Below are 18,675 nucleotides of genomic sequence, written 5' to 3' on the forward strand. Positions count from 1 at the left end.
TTTTACATAACTAGAACAAATAATTCAAAAGTGTATACGGAACCAAAAAAGACCCTGAATAGTCACAGCAATGTTGTAAAAGAAGAACAAAGTAGGAGAGATCACAATACCAGATATCAAGATATACTACAAAGCCACTGCAATGAAAACAGCCTGGTACTGATACAAGACCAGACATATAGATCAATGAAAGAGAACAGAGAAGCTAGAAATTGATCCATGACATTATACCCAATTAATATTTGACAAAGGTGGCAAGAGCATACAATGGAGTAAAGACAGTCTCTTTAATAAACAGTGTTGGAAAAATTGTACAGCTACATGAAAAAAAAAAAAAAATGAAACTAGACTACCAACTTACACCATACACAAGAATAAACTCAAAATGGACAAAAGACTTACATGTGAATCATGAATACATAAAAAACCTAGAGGAAAATGCAGGCAACAAAATTTTAGACATCACTTGCAGCAAAATTTTCACTGATACAACGCGTAAGACAAGAGAAACAAAGGAAAAAAATAATACATGGGATTACATCAAACTAAAAAGCTTCCACACAGCGAAATAAAAAAAGCATAAAAATGGAAAGGGAATCTACTATATGGGAGAGAATAATTGCCAATGATACATCAGATCAGATAAGGGGTTAATTTCCAAAATACATAGAGTACTCAGACAATTCAACAAAAGAAAGACAAAGAACCCAATTAAAAATGAGCAGAGGAGCTAAATAAACACCTCTTCAAACAGGACATACAAATGGCCAAGAGACATATGAAAAAATGCTCAATGTCACTAATCATCAGAGAGATGCAAATTAAAACAACTATGAAGTATAACCTCACATCAGCCAGAATGGCCGCCATCAACAAAGCATCAAACAAGTGCTGGCAAGGGTGTGGAGAAAAGGGGACTCTAGTACACTGCTGGTGGGAATGCAGACTGGTGCAGCCACTATGGTAAACAAAATGGTGTTTCCTCAGAAAATTAAGAATTGACCTGCTATTTGACCCAGTGATCCCATTTCTAGGGATATACCCTAAGAAGCCTGAAACACCAATCAGAAAGAATACATATACCCCTGTGTTCATAGCAGCACTATTTACAATAGCTAAGATCTGGAAATAACCCAAATGTCCATCAATAGATGAGCAGATTAAAAAGCTGTGGTACACAATGAAACACTATGCAGTTGTAAGAAAAAAAAAAAGACCTCCTATCCTTTGAGAGGACATGGAGCAACCTAGAGAGTATTATGCTAAGTGAAACTAGCCAATCAGAGAAAGACAATTATCACATGATCTCACTTAACTGTGGAATATAATGATCAAAATAAGCTGATGAACAAAATAGACCCAGAGACATAGAAAGAAATACAGTTCAGACTTTCAAACCTCAGACGAGGGAGGCGGGGGGAAACAATGAGATAATACAAAGAATTTATATGCATGTATGCAGAACCAATGGACATAGACAACAATGCTGGGATGGAGGGGTCAGGAAAGGAAGGCAGGTTTCTGGGGGAAAAAAGGAGAAAAATATCTGTAACAAAAGTAAATTAATAAAAATTGAAAAATATTGTGACACTAATGAAACCACAGTAGGAAAATATGTTTTATTAATTATCAGATATATTTTTTAAATTATTATTTGTAAATACAGTCAATTTTATTTAATTTTGAAGGGTTATATTTTTCAGTTTTAATTTCATATTTTGTACTTAGTGAACATTGAAGTTTGGAGGTTAATATAAAACAGCCACATCCCACACACAGCTTTAATTTCATCTAGATTAGTTTTCTTTTCATTAATTAATATCCTACTATTTTACATTCAGAAAATATTCCCCTCAAGCAGTATGAAGATAAACTTTTGATTCACCTCTCCAGGTATGGTCTTCTGAAAGTAATTTTTTTTTTTAAACCTAACCTTGTAAAGGCCATTGGTGGTTGTGGGAATTATCAGGTGCTTTGAGAACAAGCTTTTGGCTTTACCAATGGACTAGAGATTAAATTTCTTTTTTGAATGACTCAATTTTATATCTGATAAAATGTACAGATGAAATAATGAGGGATGATTTTAAACAAAATATATAAAACCAAGATACCAAGGATTTCTGGCTATCAAATTGTTCTTATTTTTACTACTACTTATAAAAATCTCATTGTAATTTTTTCTTCTTCTTCACATAGAACAGAAGAGCTTTATCCTTGATATTCTCGCCTGATTATTCAACTAGCTTATTTTCAATTCTATGTAATGCTCTTTCAGTCTACTGTGATTTCTTTAAAAAATGTAAAATTCCAGTCTGGCTGGTGCGGCTCACTGGTTGAGCATCTGTACACCAGGAGGTCGCCAGTTCAATTCCCAGTCAGAGCACATGCCCAGGTTGTGGGCCCAATCCCCCCTGGGAGGCATGCAGGAGGTGTCAATCTATGTTCTCTCTCATCGATGTTTCTATCTCTCTCTCTCTCTCCCTTTCTCTCTCTCTAAAATGAATTAAAAATATATTAATAAATAAATAAATAAAATAAAAAATTTTAAACTCCAACAATTGCTATGATAATAGCAGATCATCCTTCCCCCAATGTAAACCTCACAAACAGCTTAGTGATCATCTTTGTAACTGAGTAAATAGTTGAATAGTGAAAAAATGAATTGGGTATTTAACTCTAGCTACTATAACATATCGCCCCAGATGAGACACTGATTACAACTCAATGGAAGTTTATTTCCCATATGTAACAGTCCAAGGTAAGTGTTTCTGTCAAAAGTGAGGTTCCCTTCATGCACCATTCAGGAGGGTAGACTGTCCAAGTTGCTGCTCAACATTGCTGTGGTCTTTCTTACCCCAGTCTGACACAAGGCAAAGAGATCCTTAATGAGCATGTGTGAGGGGTTACAATGAGCCAGGCCTGAGGCAAGGCACACTGCTGCACTCATAACACATCCACGGCTCCATGTAACTGCATGAGAGTCTCAGAGATCAGTATACCTCTGTGCCAAAAAAGAAGAGAAAGCAGAAATTTATAGAACAGGGAGCAGCTCTTGCCACAAAACACTGAGAAGAATAAAGCATCCATTCAGGTATAAGCTAATCAACCGTTTCAGATTGCCTGGGACTGTCCCAATTTAACACTGAAATGTCCATATCCTGGGAATCTCCAATCTCGGGCTAACTAGGACAATTTGTCACCAGATATGGAAACTTGATATATTTTATTTTCTTTATTGATTTTTTAGAGAGAGGAAGGAAGAAGGAGAGAGAGATAGAAACATGGATGAGAGAGAACATCGATTGGCTGCCTCCTTCATTCCCCTCACTGGGGATTTGGCCCACAACCTGGTCATGTGCCCTAACCAGGAATCAAACCAGTGATTTTTTGGTGCATGGGTCAATGTTCAACCACACCAACTGGGCAAAAATTGATGTATTTTAAAATATTAATGAAAATAATATTTTAATTGGAATCAATCATTTTTTTCCATAGGCACTAAAGTCTAAGAATAAGTTATAAGAGGTAAATAACCATATATATACATATATACACACACATATATACACACATATATATGCACACACACATATATATACACACATATATACACACATATATGCGCACACACACATATATACACATATATACACACATATACACACACATATATACACACATATATACACACACATATATATATATATATATATATATATTTTGCATTTATCTTCAGATAGAGTGGAAGGGAGAAAGAGGGGAAGAGAGAGAGAGAAACTTTGATGTGAGAGAGACACATAGACTGGTTGCCACCCACATGACCCAAACCAGGGCCAAGGACAAACTGCAACCGAGGTACGTGCCCTTAGCATAAACCAAACCTGGGACTTTCTGGTCTGCAGGCCGATGCTCTAACCTCTGAGCCAAACCGGCCAGGGCAACCCTTTATATTTTTTATTGTAAAATAGAGAGTATACAACTGATTGTAAATTTATACAACTAGAAAAAATATTCGAGACCTATAAAAATGTGTAGGTCTCATTGTACCTTGAATTTTTTTACGTATTGATTATTATCACTTTAACATATAAAGATGGTTATACTGAACAAAATATATGAACATATTTTCCCACAAAGCTAGTTATTTTGTATCATTTAAAAAAATTTCTTTATTGATTTTAGAGAGAGAGAGAGACAGAAACATCAATGAGAGAGTACATCGACTGGTCACTTCCTGCATTTCTCTCACTGGGGATTGGGCCCACAACCTGGGCATGTGCTCTGACCAGCAATCAAACCGGGACCTCATGGTGCATGGGTCGACACCCAATCACTGAGCCACACCAGCTGGGCTACTTTGTATCATTTTAATGTCTTTACACATGTATGTATTCATTATTTAAATATATTGAGATTAGGTCAGCAGGTTCAAAATGGTGGCATAGGAAGACCTCAAAACCACCTCCTCCCACCACATACAAAAATACACCAACATAAAAAGCAATTCTTCCTGAATAATAGCTGAAGGCTGATTGAATAGTTTCTGCAGAATAACAAGAACAGAACCACACAGAGAAGGGTAGGAGAGAAGGAGACCTGCTATTCATGGGTGCCTTACTCTGAGGGGGCAGCCTGAGTTGGGGGTGGGTATCACTATGGGCCCACACAGGCAGAATTTCCTCTTTTAGGGTCAAGCAATAAAACAAACTTAAAGAGCACCTGGACTCTACTCTTTTTTTTTAATCCTCACTCGAGAATATTTTTCTATTTTTGTTCAGATAGAATGGGAGGGAGGGAGAGGAAGAGAGAGAGAGAGATAAATAGCAATGCATGACCCCATCCCAGGCCAGGGCCGAACCACAACCAAGGTACGTGTCCCTGACCAGATTCAAACCCGTGACTCATTGGTCCTTGGGCCGACACTCTAACTGCTGAGTCAAACTAGCCAAGGTGACACATTTTTAAAAAAAATCATTTACTAACCCCAAGGCATCTGCCAAACCACTGGGGATGCGAAGAAACTTTCCAGGATCAAAGGTGTCAGTGAGCATCATTTTTTTATGTTTGCCCTCTACCTACACAGCACTGGAAGGAGTTTGGCCCAAGTGCTCTAGCCACCCAGCAAGATCTGCACACCATTTCCCAGGCCACCCTGACAGCATCTGGCATAGCCCCAGACAGCCAGCCACCAAGGGCGCCCCCAGGGTCCTGAAACCTTGGCTCCTTCAGCCAGTGCCCACTGCAGCCCTGGCCACATGGCACACAGGTGTCCCAGGTACCATATGTACTCACTTTGGCTCCAGCCAACCTGCCAAAACCACCTGGCAAACACAATCCACAAATAGGTTGCTCCTACAAAAGGCACTCCTAAAAGATTAGGTGAAATAACTGTTTCATCTAGTTCATAGAAACAAACACAGAAAGTCCAACAAAATGAGGATAGGGACATGTTTCAAATAAAAGAACAACAACAAACCTAATGAAACGAGAAAAGCAACTTGCCAGATAAAGAATTCAAAATAATGGTTATATGAATTCTCCCTAAACTTAGAAGAATAAAGAAACTCAGTGAGAACTTCAACAGAGAGATGATATACATAAGAACCAATCAGAGCTGAAGAATACAATAAGTGAAATTAATTTTTTTAAAGACACTAGAAGGAATTAACAGAAGATTAGATAATACAGAAGAATGAATCAGCAACCTGGAAGAAAGAATAGTATAGATCACCTAATTAGAATAATAGTAAAAAAATGAAATAAAAAAAAAAAAAACAGATAGTTGAAAGAACCTCTGAAACAACACCACACACACTAACATTCACATTATAGAGATCCCAGAAGTAGAAAGGAGGAAGAAAGGGACAGAAAATATATTTGAAGAAATAATGGCAAACTTTTTTAGTCTGGGGAAGGAAACAGATATGCAGGTCAAGAAAGCAAAGAGAGTTCCAGCAAGATGAACAAACAGAAGCACACCAATACATATTATAATTAAAACAGCAAAAGTTAAAAATAAAGGGAGAACCTTGAAATGGCAGTTGCCTACCAAGGAAGACCCATAAGGCTACCAGCTGATCTCTCAACAGAGACTTTGCAGACCAGAAGGAAGTGCCACGCTCTTTAAAGAAAGTGTAAAAATGAAGAAATCCATAACACGAAATACTCTACTCCACAAGGTTATTACTCAGAATTGAAGGAGAGAGAGATTTTTCCAAAACTAAATAAGTTCATCACCACTAAATTGAGTTTACAAGAAATGTTAGTGAGTAAAAAAGTACATAACCAGAAATAAGTAAATGATACATCTCTCATAAAGACAAATTTATAGTAAATGCAGTGGGTAGCCAGTGAAAAACTTAATGAAGGCTAAAAGACAAATGTAGCTAAGTGAAATATAGATACAATAAGTAGTTAGGAGAACAACAAAACAAAAATATCTAAAATGTGACATCAGACACAAAATGTGGAAGGGTAATAATGAAATGTTTTCAAAATGCAGCCAAACTTATATATAAATCATAGTAACCACAAACTAAAAATCTACAAATGATACACACACAAACAAAAAAAGAAATATTGAGAGAGAAAGGAACCAAAACTTAACACTGAAAGCAAACCACATGGAAAAATACCAAGAGAAGAAAGCAAATGGAGTAGAAAAACACAAAACAATGAACAAAATGGTAATAAGTAGATACTTATCAATAATTACTTTAAATATAAATGCACTAATTGTCCAATAGTGTGCTGAAGGCCTGGTGTGCAGCAGGGACTGGGTGGAAGGGGCAAAGTGGAGGATAAATGGGGGACATCTATAATACTGTCAACAATAATACATACATACATACATACATACATACATATATATAAATAAATAAATAAATATATTTTTTTAAAAAAGACATAGAAAGGCTGAATGTTTAAAATAATAAAAAAAAAAATCTATATTCTGCTCATAAAAGACTTTAGATCAAAAGATACCCAGAGAGTAAAAGTAAAGGCATGGAAAAAAGGTATTCCATGCAAATAGAAATAAAGGAAAGCCAGGGTAGCAATACTTACATTAGTCAAAATAGACTAAAACAAACACTACAAAAAAAAAAAAGACAAAAAGGACATTATATAATGATAAAGGAGTCAATCTAAGAAGCAAATATAACATTTGTAAATATTTACACACTCAACATAGGAGTCTGGCTAAAGGTTTATGAATTTACCTTATCTGTTCAAAGAACCTATTTTAGACTCATTAATCTTATCTTTTATTTTTAGTCTATTTATTTCTGCGTATTCCTACTAATTATGTGTATCAATTGTTCTTATTTTTCTGTTTCCTGTAAGTATTAAAACAGATTGTTTATTTAGGAGTGTTCTTGTTTCTTGAAGTGGTTCAGTATCACTATGTACTTCTAAGAGCTTGTTTCTTTCATCCCACAGATCCGTAGATTTTGGAAACAATTTGTTTACATTTTCATTTATCTTAAGATATATTTTTGTATTTTCTTTGACCCATTCATTGGTTGTTTAGTAGCATGTTGTTCAGTCTCCACGTTTGTGGTTTTCCAGTTTTCTTCCTGTATTTGGTTTCTCATTTCACTCTGTTATGCTTTGAAAACATACTTGATATGAATTCAATCTTCCTGAATTTATTGAGCATTGTTTTGTGGCCTAACATTTGTTCTATTCTGGAGAATGTACCACAGGCACTTGGAAAAAAAAAAAGTGTCATCTGCAGTTTTTATATAAGGTGTTATGTAAATATATATTAAGTTCATCTGGTCTAATTAAGGTAAATGTTTTCTTAAAGGTTTTCAATCTGAATTATCAATTCATTGATATAGGAGGTAATTAAAGTCTGTTTCTATTATTTCTACCTTTATGTCAATGTAAACTACTGCTAAAAAAAACAACAAAAAACACACTAGATTGATACATGCCAAAAAATAATAATAATAATCTGGACCAGTCTTACACCATATACAAATAAACAAACAAACAAAACCTTCAAACTTCACTAAAGATATAAATGTTAGAACTGAAACCATAAAACATATAGAAGAAAACATAGGCAGTAATCTGTTTGACATTTTTCTTAGCAATATTTTTTGGATATGTCTACCTGGAAAAGAACAACAAAAGCAAAAATAAACAAATTGGATTAGAGCAAACTAAAAAGCTTTTGCACAGCAAAAGAAACCATCAACAAAACAAAAAGACAACTTACTAAATGGAAATATATTTGCAAATATGTCTAATAAAGAGTAAATATTCAAAATACATAAAGAACTCATTTAAAAAGTCCAATTAAAAAATGGCAGAAGACCTGAATAGTCATTTTTCCCAATAAGACACAGAGATGTCCCACAGACATATATAAAGGTTCTCACTATCACTAATCACAAGGAAAATACAAATTAAAACCATGGAGATATCACCTCATACCTGTCATAATGGCTATTATCAAAAAATCAACACATAACTAGTGTTGGCAAAAAATGGAGAAATAGGAACGTTTGTGCACTGCTGGTGGAGTTCTAAATTGGTGCAACTACCGTGGGAACAGTATAGAGGTTCCTTAAAAAATTAAAAATGAAACCATTATACATAGGATCCTGCAATACCATTTATGGGTATTTATCTGAAGAAAATAAAAACACTAATTCAAAGAGATGTATATATCTCTGTGTTTATTGCAGCATTATTTATAATAGCCAATGTATGGAAGCAATTTAAGGATCCATTGATAGATATATGGATAAAGGAGATGTGGTATATGCATGTGATACATATATACATACATACATACACATATGTATGCACATATAAAGAACTATTACTAAGTCATAAAGAATAAAATATTGCCATTTTTTACTATATGGATAGACTAACGGGTATTAAACTAAGAAAAATAAGTCAGAGAGTGAAAGAAAAAGACCATATACTTTCACTTATACTTGGAATCTAAAAATAAATAATTAAACAAATATTCAAACAAAACAGAAACAAATCCATAGATACAGAGAGCAAACTGATGGTTGCCAGAGTGGAAGGTATAGGAGGATGAGCAAAAACGGTGAGAAGGATTAAGAAGTACAAATTTCCAGTTACAAAATTAGTCATTGGGATCTAAAATACAGCAGAGGGAATGTAGTCAACAGTATCAATACATGGCATCATACATCATGTATCTTTATGCCCTTGTCAGAGTCCACCTGCCTCGTAGTGCTTTGAAAGAGCCATTTGGCCTGTGCTTGCCAGCCATGTCTTACAACCTCCTGCTGCCTTCTGTATCACAGGGGTCCGCGCAGCCCTGCTCTCTGCCTTGACTATGTAATGACAAGTCCATGCTCATCAGCCCTTCCAGTTGTCAGTGACCAGATAATGAGGTTCTTTTCAGTATGACTTAGAGAGGGGCTGAATGCTAAACCCAAGAAGCATGTGTAGCACCCTGATTATATGTTTTCAGTGTGTTAAGAGGGAAAAGAAAACACAAATCAAGGGAAGATAGAAGATATTTTTGCACACAGTCGTATTAACAAGCTTCAAATAACACATGGTAAATGAACGCCTATTGCTTTTATATTCTAGATTTAACTTTCTTCTCAGTGCAGGCTGAAATTTTACAAGTAAAAACATATTCTCATCTGCCTTTGTTTATATGCCTTTTCTTTAAATAATTAAAGAGATGTGGCAACATATTATGTAGAACTATTGTTTGTCTTAAGTGTATCTAAGTGAGTTGTTAACTTTCAAATTAAAAAAAAAAAAAAATCCCTGCCACCACTCATTTAGAATAATGGTAAATAAAACGAGTTGTCTCCGAAAAGAGACAATCAATCACAAACCTACAATTTGGAGTGCTTGTCATTGCAACAGAAAATGTCAGGAGCATGCATCAAATCAGTATTTGCTAGAATGTTTGACATGTAGGGGACCTTGCTGTAAGGTAGAGTCACTATGCTGAAGGATAAATGTCCTTCATTTTAGTAGTCCTTAAGGATAATCACAGCCATCTCTATTAGTTTCTATTGCTATGCAATAAACATTGTCCCAAACAATTCATTTATTTCCTCGTGGTTTCTGTAGGTCAGGAATCTGAACACAGCCTAGTTGAGTTCTGTGCAAAACTGTCTTTTTTTAAACACTTTTTAAAAATATGTTTTTATTGATTTTTTTGAGAGAGAGAGAGAGGGAGAGAGAGAGATAGAAATATCAATGTGAGAGAGAAACATCTATCGGCTGCCTCTCGCACGCCCCCTACTGGGTATTGAGCCCACAACCCAGGCATGTGCCTGGACTGGAAATTGAACCTGGCCTTCTCAGTCCATGGGACCACGTCCATTTCACTGAGCCACACCAGTAGAGCAAAAATGCCATTTTTTTTTTGCTTGCTTGCTTTTGGCTAGTGGATGTTGTTAAGATCACCCATAGTTTCTTTCCTTTATGTACTGGATTTTCCAACATGGCCACTTGCTTCCTCAAAACAATAAAAGGAGAAGAAGAGATTCCAGCAAGATGAGTGCTACAATCTTACATGATGTAATCACAGAATTATGTAGAGGTAATCAGGTATATCCTAGCACCTCTGCTGTATTGCACTGGTTACAAGCAAATCACAGGACCCCCACACCCGTAAGGGAAGGAGATCACACTGAGTATGAACATCATGAGTCAGGATAATGGGGACCATCTTTAGAATCAGCCAGAAACATCATGAGGCAAACTTCCAATCATGTTCACAGTCTAGTGAAAACAAGTCAATATGTACCTTTTGATACAATAACAAATTGAACCCTAATTTATAAAATGTTTTATATGTTATATTTATTTTTTCATCTAAGCAAAACTCATAAACTACTTATTCAAGTTCAATTAAATTTATTCACACAGAGCTAGAAGATAAGTCTTAAACGACAATCACACTGAAAACACCCATCAATCTATCTTTTGAAGTGTGAAAGTTAAGTGAATATCAATCTTTCCATTATACAGCAGAAAGCATTTGGATTACATGAGCAATCTCACACACTAATAGATAGAAATAAGAAATTAATACATGCAATTTATAACTGTGATAAAACATTATAAAGTTTTAAATTTACTAGATTATTAAATCTATATTCCTATGCATAAATATTAGTAAATTCTTAATAAATGAAATATAAAGTAAATATGTCTTTAATTCTCAGACTCAGAATTATGATTTCAAGTATCCTAACAAAAATGACACTATTCTCATTATTATCCATAATGATGACACTATTTTATACACTAATAGATTATAGTATAATTTTTAATCATTTAAATCTTGAAAGAATATGACTCTGAGTTACTTGTAGATGGGTAATTAAATGAAAATAAAGACACATTCCATTATATATATTATAATTTTAAGAAAAATTAAGTTTTAAACTCTTTGATATGCTATATCTCTTCTCAGTATAAGACAAAAGGCATTATATATGATTAAATATACAATATTTCAAACAATTTATATAGACTCTGCAGTTCCAACAAGGTACGTAATAGAGACAAGCCAACTGGTAAAGGATAACCAGATGATTAGCTACCTGCAGGGTTGAATTAACTTGATAATTTTGCCAAAATCTCAGACTCATAGTCTCAAAAATAAGGTTATGACAGGACAGTAGGAGCCAAACTGTATCCCACAGGTATGTTCCAATTATTTTTGTGTGGGCAAACATTGGATGAACAGAACATTCTGTTTTATAAACATGATACATATACAATTCTGACTCAGAATTGAAGGCACATTTACTATATAATTCATTCATTAAGAAATCACTAATATTTATGCATGGGAACATAGATTAAATAATCCAGTAAATTCAGAACTATAATATTTTATCACAGTTATAAATTGCATGTACAAATTCTCACTTAAACATCATTTATATACTCCTTTCTAACTGTTAGACCTGTTGAGAGTGTCAACTTTCACTAAAATAAAAATAGTACTTTTATAGCAAGAAATTCTGTGTGTCATGTTGGTATTTAATGAAATCTGGGTTGCCAGGGAATGAGAATGCACAGTCAATAAATTCCTAGAATGTAGCTTTACTTTATTCCTAGATTGCAAGGATAACAACAACAACAAAACTATCAAAAAGGTCCAGAAGTGCTGCTCTCTAAATGGCTTCCTTTTTTTGTGTGTGATACATTTCCAAAAAAAATGTTTTATGCCAAGGTTTGTCATATAAAAATCTTCATTATACTATTTTATTTTACATTTCATGTTTTTTCTTCCTTTCTTCTCTTTATTTATTTTTATGAATTTATTGGGGTGACATTGGTTAGTCAAATTATATAGGTTTTGTCTGGCCGGTATGGCCCAGTATGTTGAGCATCGTCCCATGGCCTGAAAGATCCTGGTTCGATTCCCAGTCCGGGCACATGCCTGGGTTGCCAGCTGATCCCCAGTAGGGGGCGTGCAGGAGGCAGTTGATCAATGTTTCTCTCTCACATTGATGTTTCTACCTCTCCCTCCCACTCTCTCTCTTAAAAAATCAATAAAACATATTTTCAGCCCTGGCCAGTTTGGCTCAGAGATTAGAGCGTCGGCCTGTGGTCCAGGAGAGACCCGGGTTTGGTTCCTGCTAAGGGCACATGCCTAGGTGGCAGTTTGTCCCTGACCCTGGTTTGGTCATGCAGGTGGCAGCCACTTGGTGTGTTCCTTTCACATCGATATTTCTCTTTCTCTCTCCCTCCCATTTTGTCTGAACAAAAAATGGAAAAACTTCCTCGGGTGAGGACAAAAAAAAAACAAAACAAAACAAAAAAAACAACAACATATTTTCAAAAATTATATAGGTTTTAAGTGTACAATTCTATATTATCTGTATATTGTATTGTGTGTTCAGCACACAAAGTAAAGCCTCCTTCCATCACCATTTTACACCACCCCACTCTGACGCGCTGCTGCCTCCATGCTGCTGTCTATGTCTACAAAGGTTATTTTACATTTTTTTGCTCAATACCTTTCCTTTTTAACCCAGCCCGCAACACTACACACTTCTGACAGCTGTCAGTCTGTTCTCAGTCTGTTTCTATGTTGTTTGTTAGTTTACTTTGTACATTACATTCCACATATAAGTGAAATCATATAATGTTTGTCTTTCTCTGACTGGTTATTTCCCTTAACATAATCTCCAGGTCCATCCATGCTGTCTCAAAAGGTAAATGTGCCACAGCTTTGTTATCCAGTCACATACTGATGGACACTGGGCTGCTTCCAGGTCTTGGTATTGTAAATAACTTTGCAGTGAACACAGGGGTGCAAATATTCTTTCAAATTAGTGTTTTGGGTATCTTCAGGTATATTTCCAGAAGTGGAATTGCTGGGTCATAAGGCAGTTTCATTTTTCATGCTGTTTTCCACAGTGGCTGCAACATTTGCATTCCCACCAACAGTGCACGAGGGTTCCTTTTTCTCCACATCCTTCCAACACTTGAATGTTGCTGTATTGATGATAGCCATTCTGGCAGGCGTGCGATGATAACTCATTATGTTTCTCTGATTAGTGACATTGAAAATCTTTTATGTCTATAGATAATCTGTATTTCCTCTTCAGAGAACTGTCTATTCAGGACCTTTGCATATTTTTTTTTTCAATATTTATTGTTGAGAGAATTACAGATGTTTCCCCCTTCTTTTCCTTATTGCCCCTCTCCAACTGATTCCCACCCCACCCCAGACCTTCACCACCCTAATGTCTATGTCCATGGGCAATGGAGATATGCATATAAATTTTTAAGTTAATCTCTTCCAGCCCCAACTCCAACCCTCCTTCCCTCTGAGATTAGTCATCTGTTCCATATTTGTTTGTTTTTTTTGGAACGCAACTGAGCGATTTTTATTTATTTTTATTTGATTAATATATTTATTTTTGTTACAGATGTTTCTCCTTTTTCCCCCACTGATTTCTCCTTCTCCCTCCCTCCCTGCCCTGTCGCCAGCTTTGTTGTCCATTTCCATTATTCATGCACACATGCATATAAGTTCTGTGGTTTATCTCTCCCCCACCACCCCCTCTTCTGGGGATTGTCAGTCTGAACCCCACTTCCACGTCTCTGGGACTACCCCATTCCTCAGACTGTTATGGTCATTATATTCCACAAATAAGTGAGATCATATAATACTTGTCTTTCTCTGTTTGGCTTGGTTCAATTAGGATGACACTTTCCAGTTCCCTCCATATCATCTCAAAGAATAAGAGATCTTTCTTACAGCTGCATAATACTCTATTGTGTATATGTTATATATGTGTATATGTCCCAGAGCTTTTTGATCCATTGGTCTACTGATGGACATGTGGGCTGTTCACAGATCTTAGAAATTGTAAATAGTGCTGCTACGAACATGGGGGTACATATATTCTTTCAATTTGGTGTTTCAGGCTTCTTAGGGTATATTCCTAGAAGTGGGATCACTGGGTCAAATGGAAGTTCAATTTTTAAATTTTTGAGGTAACACCATATTGTTTTCCATAGTGGCTGCACCAGTCTGCATTCCCACCAGCAGTGCACTAGAGTCCCCTTTTCTCCACACCCTCGCCAACACTTGTTGTTTGATGATTTGTTGATGGCAGCCATTCTGACAGGTGTGAGGTGATACCTCATTGTTGTTTTAATTTGCATCTCTCTGATGAATAGTGATGTTGAGCACTTCTTCATATGTCTCTTAGCCATTTGTATGTCCTGTTTGGAGAGGTGTCTCTTTAGTTCCTCTGCCCATTTTTTTATTGGGTTCTTTGTCTTCCTTTTGTGGAGTTGCATGAGCACTCTCTCTATATATTAAAAATTAACCCCTTATCTGATATATCATTGGCAATTATGCTCTCCCATACAATGGGTTGCCTTTCCATTTTGATGATTATATCTTTTGCTGTGCAGAAGCTTTTTAGTTTGATGTAGTCCCATGTGTTCATTTTCTCCTTTGTTTCTGTTGCCTTAGGGGATGTATCAGTGAAAATTCTGCTGCGTGTGATGTCCGAAATTTTGTTGCCTTCAGTTTCTTCTAGGGTTTTTATGGATTCACGAGTCACATTTAAGTCTTTTATCCATTTTGAGTTTATTCTTGTGTAGGGTGTAAGTTGATGGTCTAGTTTCATTTTTTGGCATTTAGTGGTCCAATTTTCCCAACACCATTTATTAAAGAGGCTGTCCTTACTCCACTGTATGCTCTTGCCACCTTTGTCAAATATTAATTGAGCGTATTGCCTTGGGTCCATTTATGGGTTCTCTGTTCTGTTCCACTGGTCTATATGCCTGTTCTTGTGCCAGTACCAGGCTGTTTTGATTACAGTGGCTTTGTAGTATAACCTGAAATCTGGTAATGTGATCCCTCCTACTTTGTTCTTCTTTTTCAAGATTGCTGTGGCCATTTGAGGTCTTTTTTGGTTCCATGTGAACTTTTGAAGTAGTTGTTCTACTTTTATGAAGTATGTTGTCGGTATTTTGATGGGGATTGCATTGAATCTATCCATTGCTTTGGGTAGTATGGACATTTTAATGATGTTAATTCTTCCAATCCATGAACAAGGTATGTGCTTCCACTTTTTTATATCTTCCTCTATTTCTTTTTTCAATGACCTGTAGTTTTCTGTGAATAGGTATTTTATTTCTTTGTTTAAGTATATTCCTAGGTATCTTAATTTTTTTTGCTGCAATGGTAAATGGTAAATGGTATTTTTTTCTTAGATTCTCTTTCTGTGATTTCATCATTGGAGTATACGAATACCATCGATTTCTTGACGTTAATTTTGTATCCCACTACTTTGCCAAATTCATTTATTAAGTCTAGTAAATTTTTGATGGAGTATTTGGGGTTTTCTATGCATAGTATCATGTCATCTGCAAATAATGACAGTTTCACTTCTTCCTTTACAATTTGGATCCCTTTTATTTTTTCTGTCTGTCTGATTGCTGTGGCGAAGACTTCCAGTACCATGTTAAATAAGAGTGGCATCCTTGTCTTGTTCCTGTTATTAAGGGAAATGCTTTTAGTTTTTGCCCAGTGAGTATGATGTTGGCTGTAGGTCTTTCATATATGGCCTTTATTATGTCAAGATATGATCCCTCTATTCCCACATTACTGAGCGTTTTTATCAGAAATGGATGTTGGATTTTTTCTAAGGCTTTTTCAGCATCTATTGATATAATCATGTGGTTTTTATTCTTCATTGTATTTATGTGCTGTATCACATTTATTGATTTGTGAATATTGTACCAGCTTTGCATATCTGGGATGAATTCCACTTGGTCATGGTGAATAATTTATTTGATGTATTGCTGGATCCAATTTGCTAGTATTTTGTTCAGGATTTTGGCGTCTATGTTCATCAAGGATATTGGCCTGTAGTTTTCTTTGTAATGTCTTTTTCTGGTTTTGGAATTAGAATTATGCTAGCCTCATAAAACATGTTTGGAAGTCTTCCTTCTTCTTAAATTTTTTGAAGTAGTTTGACGAGAATGGGTGTTAGTTCTTTTTTGAATGTTTGCTTCTCAGTTAGTCTAGCTAAGGGTCCATTAATCTTGTTTATCTTTTCGAGAAACCAGCTCTTTGTTTCATTGAACCTTTAAATTGTTTTTTTGTACTCTATGTTGTTTATTTCTGCTCTGATATTTACTATTTCTTTCCTTCTACTTGCTCTGGGGTTTTCTTTTTGTATGATCTCTAGTTCTTTAAGTTGTGAGGATAGATAGTCTATTAGAGATTTTTCTTGTTTCTTGAGATAGGTCTGTAGTGCTATGAACTTCCCTCTCAGAACTGCTTTCACTGCATCCCATAGATTTTGTGTTGCTGTGTCTTCATTTTCATTGGTTTCCAGGAGTTTTTAATTTCTTCCTTGATCTCCTCGGTAACCCATTCATTGTTTAATAACATGCTATTTAGCTTCCATGTGTTCAAATGTCTTTGCATGTTCTTGTTGCAGTTGATTTCTATTTGCATGCCATTGTGATCTGAGAAGATGCTTGATATCATTTCAATCTTCCTGAACTTGTAGAGACTTAGTTTGTGTCTTAATATGTGGTCTATCTTTGAGAATGTCCCACATGCACTTGAGAAGAATGTGAATTCTGTGGTTTTGGGGTGTAATTCTCTATAGATATCTATCAAATCCATTTAGTCTCGTGCTTCATTTAGAGTCTCTGTTTCCTTGCTAATTTCTTGTCTAGAGGATCTACCCAGTGATGTCAGCAGGGTGTTGAAGTCCCCTGCTAAGATTGTATTGCTATCGATTTCTCCTTTGAAGTCCTCCAGAAAATTTTTAATATATTTTGGTGCTCCTATATTGGGTGCATATATATTTATCAAGGTTATATATTTCTGTTAGAGAGATCCTTTTAATATTATGTAGTGGCCTTCTTTGTCTCTAGTTATGGCCTTCATTTTGAAATCTATTTTATCAGATATGAGAATTGCTACCCCAGCTTTTTTTTGCTTTCCATTTGCTTGGAAAATTTTTTTTCATCCCTTCACTTTCAACCTATGTGAGTCTTTGGTTGAGAGGTGGGTCTCTTGTAAACAGCATATAGATGAGTCATGCTTTCTTATCCAATCAGCTACTCTGTGTCTTTTGAGGGGAGCATTCAATCCATTTACATTTAAGGTGATTATTGATATGTACTTATTTATTGACATTTTTGTTTAATGTGGTTATATTTTTCTTCCTATTTCTCCTGTTAATTCCAGCAGTCCTTTCAACATTTCTTGCAGTGCTGGTTTGGTGTTAATGTATTCCTTTAGCCTTTTTTTTTTTTTTCTGGGAAGCTATTTATTTGACCATCTATTTTGAATCATAGCCTTGCTGGGTAGAGATGTCTTGGATTCAGATCGTTGTTTTTCATGACCTTGATTACCTCAGGCCATTCCCTTCTGGCCAGTAGTGTTTCTTTTGAGAAGTCAGCTTAGAGCCTTATGGGGTTTCCTTTGCAGGTAACCTGTTGCTTATCTCTTGGTGCTTTTAGGACTTTCATTTTGTCATTAATTTTTGTCATTTCGATTACTATGTGGCTTGGGATGGGCCTGTGTTTGGGTTCTTCTTACTTGGGGCTCTTTGTACTTCTTGAACTTGAATACCTTCTTCCCATACCAAATTAGGGAAGTTTTCTGTCATTATTTCTTCAAATATATTCTCTATCCCTTGCTCATTTTCTTCTTCTTCAGGGACTCCTATGATGTGAAAGTTATTACGTTTCCAGTTGTCCCACAGGTCTCTTAAGATGTCTTCCTGTTTTTAATTATTTTTTCCCTTTGGTTTTCTGATTGGTTGATTTTTCTACCCTATTTTCTCATTCACTGATTTGGTCCTCAGCTTCCTCTACTCTGCTATTTAGCCTTTCCAGTGTGTTCTTTACTTCTGATATGTCATTCTCCATTTCTTTTTGGTGGTTTATAAGTTCCTACTGGTTGATTTTCAACATTTGTCTTTACAAATGGTGCTCAGGTCCTTACACATGCTGTTCAGCTTCCTCAAGATCATAGCTCTGAATTCTAGTTCTGTTAACTTGCTTAACTGCACCTCATTTATCTCATCTTCAATAGAGGCCTTTTGTTTTTTCATTTGGTTTTTGTTTCTGTGTTTCACCATTTTGGCTATCACAGTGGGCTTTGGAGCTTGCCAAATTTTCCCTGTGGGTGTTGGTGTT

The sequence above is a fragment of the Molossus molossus genome, unplaced genomic scaffold (assembly GCF_014108415.1).
Source record: "Molossus molossus isolate mMolMol1 unplaced genomic scaffold, mMolMol1.p scaffold_m16_p_14, whole genome shotgun sequence".
Classification (NCBI taxonomy): domain Eukaryota; kingdom Metazoa; phylum Chordata; class Mammalia; order Chiroptera; family Molossidae; genus Molossus; species Molossus molossus.